The sequence below is a fragment of the Ursus arctos genome, unplaced genomic scaffold, assembly GCF_023065955.2.
Source record: "Ursus arctos isolate Adak ecotype North America unplaced genomic scaffold, UrsArc2.0 scaffold_27, whole genome shotgun sequence".
Lineage (NCBI taxonomy): Eukaryota > Metazoa > Chordata > Mammalia > Carnivora > Ursidae > Ursus > Ursus arctos.
The window spans coordinates 7,895,249-7,906,839 of record NW_026622952.1 but is presented as its reverse complement, the minus strand read 5'-3'; positions in this window follow the sequence as shown (position 1 = coordinate 7,906,839).

Here is an 11,591-nt window from a genome sequence, read left to right as displayed (position 1 = left end):
GGGGAGGGAGGGAGGGGGAGAGGGGAGGGAGAGGCTGTATGGGTTTCCTTTTGCTGCTATAACAAAATACCACCGATTTAACGGTCGAAAATCACACACATTTGTTATACTTCTGGAGGCTACAAGTCCAAAATGGTTCTCACAGGGCTAAAGTCAAGGTGTCAGCAGAACTGTGTTCCTTTCTGGAACCTCCAGGGGAGAATCTTTTTCATGCCTTTTCTAGTTCCTGGAGGCTGCCTGCATTTGTGGGCTTGTGGTCTCTTCCATCTTCAAAGCCAGTGACACCCACTAGTCTTGATCAGGTCACATCACTGAGTCTGAGTCCCCATCTCTTCCTTTCACTTATAAGGACCCTTGGGATTACTCTGGACTCAGCCAGATCCTCAATCAGGATAATCTTCTTATCTCAAGGTCAGCCCCTCTGCAACCTTCGCTCCCCTGGGCCATGTAACCTAACCTGTCCGCAGGCTGTAGAGATTAGCATGTGGCCCTAATCTTGAGGGGACCATTACTCCGCCTCCCACAACACTGCAAACGCCTCCCCGCCCTCCTCCTTGTGGGGATAACGGAAGTTATGGCTAGCTAATCCCAAAACCTGCCTCGAGCCCCTTCTCAACAACGCTTCCAGCAGTCAGGCGCAAATCAACCGGACTTGGCCTCGAACCAAAATATACTTGCTAACCCTGACTGTAGATGTAAACTCTAGAGAAAGGGCAAGATGGTGGATGACATCTGCAGGCCATCTCGGGGTTAGGGTGCGGTCCCAACAAAAGACAGACGTTCGTGGACTGCTATTTCTCACATCCCTGCCCGCCATCAGGGGCCTCAGCTGATGGCAGGACATTTTCTGGGGAAGGTTTTCTTGGGGATTTTCTGTCTGAGGACTATTAAGTTGTCCCACTTGTCCCATGTGGACAGCTGCCCACTCGTTTTAGGATCACGGGCCCACCGTCTTCAGTCACTTTCCACATCTTCCCAAAGCTGCCTACAGAGTCCTTACTCTTTACAGGGAGGACAGTGCTCTTTCCACAAGGGACTTCTCGCTACTGGTTTTGAGAAATATACTGGCCCTGCCCGCTGGGTTTGCCCTGCAAACCGGTTTGCACAGTGAAAAACTGTACCTGTTTCCCTTCCTCCTAGAGGGTTAAGACCAAACGTGGCTCACGGCTGGAGGCCAGAGCTCTGCCATGCCTGGCCGAGTGAAGGTGCATTTGCACCCGTGTTGCCAGTCCCCAGCTCAGACCCCAACCCGGTGGGGGAGGTCTTTGTTGAAACAGACAGGAGAGTATAGTTATGTGACCTGGGGGCCGTCCTTGCTCTTCTACAGGCCGGAACACAGAGTCAGGACAAGTCACTTCACGACTATATGAGCCTTTATTTCATCAAGGCAAAGAAAGACTAGACCATATTAATTCTAGGATTTCTGAAAATTCTTATGGCAAACAGTTTTGGCTCTCACAGCCTGGAGTGGTTCCAGAAAGGAGTAATGAGAGCAGTGGGGGACTTAGAACCATGAGTCTGAAAAGTGACAGGGGACACTGGGATGCTCAACCAGGAAGAGAAGCTGGTGGGCGGGGCCGGGGGCTCTGGCCTCCGGGGCCTACTGGATACAATCATATTAGTAACAATGACTTAACTTACACTGGCTCACTCAGGGTGTCAGCCCTTCCAGAATTACCACCCCTCCAATATGTCTAGGTCCCTTCATGTTGCCTCGCGTATGCTCAACACACACAGTTTTCTGACCACCCACCACTTTGTTCCCTTTGGCCTGCTCTAGGCCCTCTATTAGGACCCTGGACACCGCCACCTCTCGCTGGGTGCCTCAGGTGGTCATGAGTGTCCTGTAACATAAACTGTTTAAGTCGGCTGGTACCCTAGCAGGGAGGTCAGAAAGAAGATGCCCCAGGTGTCAGACACTGCCCTGGAAATCTCTATGTCCGTCATCTCTCACTATACAATCCTGGCTGGGAAAGTACTGCCTGAATTGCCCTAGAAAAAGGTGCCAGGCTTAGCAACTGGCTTCATTGCCCGGAGGGACAACCACCCCGAGTTCCCCTTCAGAATCTAGCTTTGAGACCCTCCTATTGGCAGACAGAAGAGTGTCGTACAGTTGCCACGGCCTTCTGCAAATTGCAAGGGCATCACCGTGTGATTAGGTCCAAGGAAGACCATTTCAGGGGGGATCAAGTTGATCCAGGGAAAGAGAGAATTCAGGGAGTACATCAGCTACCCTGAAATGTCCGGGGGGCTGCACGAAGCAAAAGTACGTCCATATTTTCAACCTCAGGTAGTAAATGGGATTACTGGGCTGGAGTCAGAAGACGAGTTGGAGCTGTGGCTCCCTCATGAGCAAACTGTGGGATCTCAGGCAAGTCGTGCAAACTCGAAGCCTCCACTTCTTCAGCACGCAGGTCATAGGGGTGTTGTGACGAGCTAAGATAATGATGTGACAGCGGTGCCATTGCCCGGCTCACTTGGCATGTGTCTGCTGCAGCTCTCCAGGACGCCCGGTGCCTCGGTCCCTCCCCAGCACGGCGCGCCAGTGTTCAATAAACCTCCACTGAGTTCTTCTCTGGAGAAACATCTCTGAAGGCAATCAATAAAGGTTCTAAGGAAGCTAAATCCATCTTTAACTTAGGCAAGACCTATGGAACAGCTGGAGCAGTCCACCACGCTGATTCAGACGCACACTGCTCTGCCCCGCGGAGGCATTCAATTCCCGGAGGTTGAACGGCCATCAGAGGAGCTCTAGAATGATCTCTTCCCGCAGAGAATGTGGGTCACAGAGGGTGGCAGAGCCACAGCAAGGTGTAGATACTTCACTGGAAATCCACCTCGCTCACCTGCCCACAAACCCGCCACACGCACCCGCAGCTCAGCACACCCAGGTCAAATTCTGGCCTCCCCGCCACACCGATCCCCATGTGCGGGGCACCGCTGGGGCGCTGACAAAGGACTGGGATTGTGAAAGCTGGGCACGCCGAGGCTTTGCCAAAATCCACGTTCTCTCCCCCAACCTCCCGATGCAATATATTACACGGTGACATCTCACTGACGCATTTGCACTGGATGAGAATGGATTCACTCACTCGCTCCACAAGCACGGACAGGTGCGGTCGAGGGTGGGGAGGGGCGGGTGGCCGCCGAGCTGGGGATGACAGCGGGCGGAGGGTATATCTCAGATGCGCTCTGCCTCGTCCGTAGCTGTCCGGGGAGACAGACGTTATGTAACAACCAAGCAAATACACATACAACTGCCAAGTGCGATCGCCGTGAAGGAAAGGTAAAGGGGATGCTGAAGGACCGTAGGGGTGCCACAGCGAGAAAAGGCTTCTCTGAAAAAAAAGCGACCTTGAACTCAGCCTGGAGGCTGAGTCTGGGAAAGCCAGCCAAAGAGGGCAAAGAGGCAGCGGTGTTTGCGAAGGCTTGAGGCAGGAACGTGACTGAGACAGTCAAGAGAGGAAACAGTGAGCAAGTGGGCCAGGGGGACATGGTAAAGGCTTTGTCTGTCTTACCCTAAATGCAAAGGATGACCAGTAAAGGATGTTCGGCGAGGACGGAGGAGATCAGATTTGTGGCTTTAAAAGATTACACGCCCCACCCCACCCCACCCCCAAAGAAGGAAGTGGAAGGGACAGTTGAAAAGCTGATGGGGGGCTGGGGTTGGGGGACTGCCGCACACAAAAGAGGGTGCAGCACAGGGGTACAAGCAAGTATTGATTCTCTTTGAGCTGCCCCCTGCAGGAAAAGGGAAAAGAGCAGGGGAAAAACAATGGGAAAAATATGGGAATAAATTTAAAGCAATCCTAAAGTCTTAGAGAGTCTGATGACACATAATTAAAGTCAAAAGATAGATCTTGAGCTCCAATCGTTCACATGGCTTCAGGCTACTACTTAAAGAAAAAAGGATAGAAGGAAATACACCAATATGTTAACAGCCATTAACTTGGATTATGGTGCTTTTTATATCCATCTTTGTGTGTTTCTGTTTTCCAGTCGTTTATGTGTTTCTTTGTAACTAGAAAAAAAATCCAGATATTAAGAAATAATAAGAAATAATGTCATCTTCTCACTTCTACAGTCGTTTTTGTGTTTCTTTGTAACTAGAAAAAAAAATCAGATACTAAGAAATAATGATGTCATCTTCTCACTTCCTGGGTGTGTCTCCAGGAAAGAATTAAAGGTGTCTGCTGGGATTCCATCCTTCTGTTGGGATGGTTCTCCTTCCTACAGAAGAAAGAGCCAGAAGTATTCAGAAATCGCAGTATCAAATTCTCCCACCAAGTCCTGGATCTTTAGGACAAAAGCATGCACCTGTAATTGCTTTCTTCAACTGCCCTGGTAATAGACATGGCTCCTTTCTGGGGCTGACCCCCTGACGTTGCCTCTCCAGCCTCTCCACCGGCTCCCTTGGAACCACACCACCCAGGCCCTGGCTTCCCAAACTGCGGCCGACTGGACCAGAGATAGACATCTGACTCAAGTTACACCAACTGGATTTACTCTCTCAGGCATTTGGAATTGACACAACAAGACTAAGTTGAGAAAGATGATGGTATTTGAACAAAAATGTGGTCATGTAGCATTGGGCACAGCTGATACAAGCCAAGGCCATGAAGAAATAAAAATGAAGAATCTCCCTTCCCTTTCTCAGGCGTTTCCTTGGGAACAGAAAGAAGAGAGAGGACGCCCCCAGGCTGCACAGCTCCGTGGAAGGGAAAGGAAGAGGCTCCCGTCCTGGCTGCCCACCTTGTACCCTAGGTAGCCTGGGCTCTTCCTACATGTCTGTGAGACGGACTGTTGTGTCCTTTCAGTACATCCTGGTCATTTGACTTCGTTCGAGGGGTTTCTCTTCCTTATAGCCCAAGAGTCTCCGCTAAGAAATTTCTTCATGTTCAGTAAGAGCCCAATTTCTCACTGTTTTCAGTAGATCATCTACCCTGCTTATCACCCAGCTTCTGCCCAGGCTACCTGCAGAAGGCCATATGGGGCTAAGGGTCTCTTCCCTTCCCTGGGGGTCCCTCCAACCAAAGGCCCCGCCACCCAACCAAGCCAGGCCATGCTCCAGCTCCAAGCTTGGTGCAGCGTGTGCCCTCTGCACAAGCCGAGCGAAGCCAGAGCAGGCTGCAGCCCCCTCGGGGCCATCCTGCATCGTGACCAAGGAGTGCGCCGTGCCCTGTGGCCTCTCGAAGTTCCCCAAGGCAAAGGTTTGCCCCTGGAGGTAAAGCCCCTGCAGGAGGGGGCCAAGGGCCCAGCAGCCACTGCCACAAGCCTGGGGAGAGAGGGAGTTTGACAGAGCCAAGGTAAAGCCTCTTTTTATTAAGACAACACAGCAAACTCTTTTTAACCACAGCTGACATCACTCTAATAAATCACCATCATGTCTTGTGGGATAGAAAAAGCCAAAACACTGTCACATTTGATTTTGCTGGCTACTCGCATCTCGAGAACAAACCATGTGTTTTTAATCAACAACACTTTGTTTTGCATTTCTCAGACCCCAATACTCTTTAAATAGTTGCTTTTACCAGAGGGCTATTTTAAACCCAGGGCCAGCTCCTTTGCAGAGGACACTAAAAAACAGAACACGTTACCGGGTCACCAGGCTTATCCTGGGCACTTTCTCTGCTGGGATGATTATGTCTTGTGAGGTTCTAGCTGTCTGTTTCACAGGGGGCTTTCCTCTTCCCTCTTTGGGAATTTAATTAGATGTCTTCCCAGAAAGTTGGAGTTTTTTGGTTTCTCTAACAGGCAACCCGTCTGGGTTATGGGAAAACGGCAAATTCCCAGCCAAAGGAAACAGAGAAGTCACATCTGGGACTAGGATTCCAGAAGAGTGAACGAGGAGGTGACAGAGGAGGGGGACTGTTGGCGGGGAAAGGAGCAGTAAAATAAGATTCCGGAACAGTATATGTCGATTTCGGTGTGTAAGTGGGCCCCAGACGTCTTAGAAGCAGATGTGCTTGGGCAAGCCTACCGAAGCTTGCCTGGGGCTCAGCTTTGGATTTCTGGGAATGAGTGTCACCTGAAGGCAAGGGTAAACTGTGTGCAGGCACCTTCCCCTAAAAGGGGCTCCTTACCTGACTGCCCACTGCACCAGGATCTCAACAGTGATTGGCAGCTGGGTTCATCTCGTCCTGACTTAGGTCCCCACAACACCTGGCTTTAGAAAGACGATGAAAGGGACTTCGGAGAAGGTCCTGACCTAAACCACAGAAACACTCTATGCTATTTGTTCAACAGTGAACTTAAGCCAACTGAACGATCCAACCAAAAATATAGTGGTGGCTACCATGTGGTTCTGGCGTCAACTCCCATCCCTCAGCCATGCGGTGAAATTTTTTTCCTTGGTGACTAGTGAAATCCTCCAACACAGGTCAGGTTAGGGCTTCCTTCTTCCACGTGGTCCTAATCGCTCAGTCTCTGCTGATCAGCTCATGCATGCCACACAGGGTGCTCCCAGGCTGATACACCCACACCCATGGCACTGCAGGCATGTCCGACGTCTCACTTCCTGGGTCTGAGCTGAGAGTCTCCCTGGAAAGGACGCTCGGTTGTTCAAAGTGCATTCTTTCACTAAGAGTCTTCATCAACCATATAACTCAAGTTATTCCTTTCTCTTTATCATTCCCTAAACCCATGAAATATGGCATAAACGGAATACCCCCATGGAAAACCCATTCTGTCAGTGTCTTTTGCAAAAGTGCCTGCCCCCAAACACCCCAATCATCTGCAACTGTGTTGGGAGAAGGTGGTAGTTTATATGCATGCCTGTCATTGGGGGAAAAAATCTTCCAGGCTGAGTGCTCTCTGGAAGACCCTTTCCCACGACTCAGAAGCCCTTTGTTCTAGTCAGTTGTGTCTCTCCCACCAGGGCATCCCCTGTCTCATGGGCCAGTATCAGTAACTGTTTACATGTAGCCTCACTGGGATCTTTATACTGGGATACTTACACTCACCTACGATTTCGTGTGGCCATGTAAGCATCTTGGGCTAACTATTTACAAGTCCAAGTTAGGGATTACTCTTCCAGTTGGATATTACAAATGGGTATTTAAACTCACGACCTGGGCTCTTAATATTCCATGGCAAATGTTTCCATTCATTTGGTTGTCTTCATAGAATAAACTTGGACACCTGAAAAGATACTGAAATATTGGAAAACATCATCTGGTTGCTACTTTACAAGGGTGTTCAAGACTAGATTCAGAAGGAGGCGTGCATGTGTGTGTGTGTGTGTGTGTGTGTGTGTATGTGTGTGTATTGAGGAGGTCTACGGATTCCAGGACAGTACCTGGTGGGAATGCCCTTTAGCAAGCCTCCGGAGCTGCCTGTCTGATTTCTTCCTGTGTTCGCTATCACCTGCTTCCCAGGTCTCCCATCCATGGCCATGGCCACATGCATGAGCTATGATGATCAGGAACGGGTGAGCCTTGCCACCCAAAGTGTGGTCCCCACACGGGCATGGGCACACCTGTCAGCAATGCACAGCCTCTGCTGTCCCACGTGTACTGACTCAGAAGCTTCATTTTAGGGGCGCCTGGGTGGCTCAGTCGGTTAAGCGTCTGCCTTCGGCTCAGGTCATGATCTCAGGGTCTGGTCTACAAGAATAATCATTTCCTGAGCATCAGCTAGGTGCCAGATGTTGATTAGGAGTTTTACATAGGCCATCTTTATCCTCACTACAACCATCGAAGGGTAAGCATGGCCCTCCCCACCTTGTCCCATGTCCCATAGTTCTCCCATCGGAAACCATATTCAAACCAGAGCCTGAGCTCCAGGCACCCCCCGCCTGTCTATGGTAGCGATAGCCCTACAAACAGAAACAGCCATGAAGTTCCAGGAAGCCCAGGCTCAAGGAACACAATGTTCCTCTCACAAACCGACAAAACAGGCTAACGTGGGAAGAGCAAGATTTGACAGATGACAGCACACCGTGGAGACCTCCAGGGCAAACTGGCCAGGCTTTCCCTGGAAAGGCCAGGAACGGCAACTCACAGACCAAGAGCCCCGCCACTGGGAGGGTGCTGTCAGTGGTTCCTGCCTAGTCCTACCCAGAAAAGCCAGGCCAGCCATGGAAAGGATTTCAGCTGGATTTTATGGGACATTTATGAACAAAACGTACTTATTAGTAAATAATAATTATAGGAGAGCAGGTGCCCCGGGGAGAGCAGGTAACATGGGATCTCATTTTCTAATGCCCTCTGTGAGCAAACCCTGTTTGAAATTAAAACATCCTTGCTGTCAACACGAGTGTTTAAAGAGACCCAGGCTTCTGTAATGTAAGCAGTAATTCTAATGCCTGCTGTTAATTGAAGGCTTCATCATTTACAGGGTGCTTTCACATATACTAATGTGTTTAATCCTCACAACAAGCCTGTGAGGCAAGTATTTTTTCTTATCCCATGTTATAGATGAGGAGGCTAGAGCTCCAGGGAGATGAAGTGGAGGCCCCAGGTCCGGAGCCCGTGACTGAGTGCAGAGCTGGGCGTTCATTCATGGGCAAGGCCAGTGCCTTCCCAGCCATACTAATGTCATCCGGTCAAAACTCTAATCCCACCAGAAAAATCGTCCTCCTTCACTTCTGGAAATCCCTTTGCAGCTGGTCTTCAGACGCTTTGGAGTCCTAACTGTCTATGTTCTGCGTGCAGGCTGAACCCTAGGGGGCCATTCTTGTTGTCCTCCGTTCTTGTGTCTCTATGAGAGTTCAGGCAGCTACGGGCAGGAGTTTGTACGCCCAAGAGGAGAGCAGGGCCGCGTAAAGCTTCAAGAGCTGACACACAGGCACACATTCACAGACAGACAGACACACACACACACACACAGTGTTTTAATAGCAGGACATTTCAGGGTAATGTTTTAAGTCACCCAAAAATTCTGCGTGGAAGTTGTGAGCAAAAGAAATCATGAACACTTCCAATATGGCTACCAAGTTATCAACGTCATCACCAACTTGCAAAAGATTAAGGAATCTGGGAACAAATTAGCCTGGTGTAGACAGTGACTTACGGAGAAGTCTCAGAGAGGAGTCAGAAAAGCCAACAACTTTAAATCCTGTAAAGTTTCTTAATCAAGTTACACTATTATTTGAAATTGGCAGAACACCAATGGATTTAGTCCAAAGACATAATATATGACTTTTTTTTTTTTTTGGTTTTCTTTTTTAAGGGCATTAGGGTTTTAGTTCCTTTTTTCCTTCTTCTTGAGGGTTGGTTTTTTTTTTTTTTTTTTTTTTTGGCAATATGTCGCTTTCTTTTCTCAAATCTGTTTCCATCCAACATGCATAAAATGGAGCCCGTTCCAGGAGCCCTACACCTCCCTTCTCCTTGTGCCCCTTATAGAGCTCACTCCTTGATTAAACTAGCTCGCCCCATAGCCAGAAGCAACATAACACAATTTTGTGCAAATGGCTCTCTCCTCTGTCTGGTCCTCCCTCACAGTTCGACTAGCTCTACACAACGGGGTAAGACAGAGGGTGAAGGAACCCTCACCACAGAATCACCCCGAGATTATGGGTGAAACGGCCCTTCAAAGACTGCCTCTGTTCCACATTCCCTCAGCTGACCTTCCCCCTGGGGGCTTTGTTCACAGCCCCAGACCGGCCTGCCCTTTGTACTGCCTGCCTCCCTGCCTTCCCGTCTCCCCCATCCCCTGCTCCCGCCCCCACCCCCACCCCCACCGCCTGACTCTCCCAGCCTCCCAGGGCCGCCTGGCTTCCTTCTCAGGGAGCCCCCAGCCAGGCGAGCAACTCCCCTCCCACAGGCCCTGAGAAACGCCGAGATCAAAGAGCTCAGCAGCAGGGCCAGGTGTCCATCCTCCTCCACAGGCCACAATTAATCAAGCCGCCTGACTCACAAGGAGATCAAACCCGGCCCCCCGCCAGCTGTTGGTTAAAGCTGGCCTTCAAGTTGCCCTCATTAAATTTGCTCTCCTTCTCTCTCCCTGCTGACTCCTGTCCCGTGATCATCTATCTCTTGGATCTCCCTCTCAGCGCTTTTCCTGTCCCTTCCTCTCTCCTTCCACCGCCTATCAGTTTGTGCATTTCCTCCATTTCCTGGCTTCACCAGCCCCCAGCCCGACCCCTCCATCGCCTGCCGGCCGGCCGTCCAGCCCCACTCTCTCTCTTCCACTCGCTCGGAAGTCCACGGTCCCCAAACACCCTCGCCTGGACACCCTCTCCTAGACCCTCTACTCAGCCCCCCGAAGTTCCAAGAGGAAGTCTGGGCCAGGCCACGGGGCCGTCCGAAAGCCGATTCCCCCGTCCTCAAGGCCAAGGATGGGTCCGCCAACACTCAACTCAATTCACTGCTGCTCTCGGCAGCCGGCGCAGGTGTCTCCCGCACCGCACGTGCACGCGCACGCACACGCATGCGCCCACTCCTCTAAGCCCCGGGAGGGAGGCTCCCACCGCAGCCGTCCGGGAGCCAGCGGGTCAGTCCACACCTTGCTTAGCACAGTTCGCAAGCCTCTGCCGCAAGAACCCTTTCACCCATGAACAAGAGACAGGGAACACCAGCTAGAAGTTAGAAAACGGGCAGAGATCCTTTCTTTTTCCTTCCAGCTCTGCCCAGAATGAGGAAGGAAGGAAACATTGGAGCCTGTCTTCTCCTCGGCTGATGTGTTGAGAATATTTACTCCAGTTGTCTAGGGTTTGTTTTTATACACTTTTTCCTACAACAAACACTGGCAAAAGAAAAAAAAAAGAAAGAAAGAAAAAAAAAGCGAGTGCAGGCTGCAGAGTACTGCCCTCTCTTTCTCCGTCTCACTATATATACATCTATGTATTTTTTAACTTGTTTTCCATTTCAGTGGTTCTTAAAGCGCACAGGCGTGAGAAAACACAGATGGAGTGGAACAGGCAATGTTGTAGCTGTACGCAGAAGACATCACACCATGCTGGAGATTTTTAGAAGTCTTGGAAGACCTCGGGATACAGAGAGGTTTTTGGGTTTGGTTCCCCCCCCCCCTTTTCCTTATATAGTTGGAATTTTCTCTTGCTTCCTCTCTCAGCTCTATCTCTCTTTCCCTAGCATCACCTGCTGCCTGTGGGAACACAGAGTCCCTTGGCCTGGGTGACTGGGTCACTGTGGCTGGCCCAGGTTTGACCTCGGTTACCTGCCCGTGCTCCCCCAGCTGTGGCGAGGCGAGCCCCGGGGGAGGAGAAGCCATCCATCACCCAGGCAGCAGCACAGGCCTGAATGAGGGCGAGAAGGGTCAGCGCTGGTGCGCACTTGGGCAGGTCGGAGGGGGCGGGGGCATTACAAATTGCGGAGATATTGGTGCCGGGCTTGATTGATGACGCCGAATGAGGGGCAAGATGCTGGCACCAGGACGAGCCCGCGCTCCAGTCCTCCACTGGCTTCCTCCCGGCCCACCCCCAGCAGCCCTTTCTCCCCGCTTCCTTTTTCTTGCCTACTTACAGCCCATCCGTCAAGCCGTGCCCCGAAGCTGACCTTTTGCAGAGAACAGCCAGCCTAAGAGAACCATTTCTTTCTGAAAAACCTCACCAAGGGTTTTATTAATGCTGGCAGGCCCACAGTCAACGGTGTGCCACCCCTGCTTCCCGACCGCTGCCTGCCTCCTCCCTT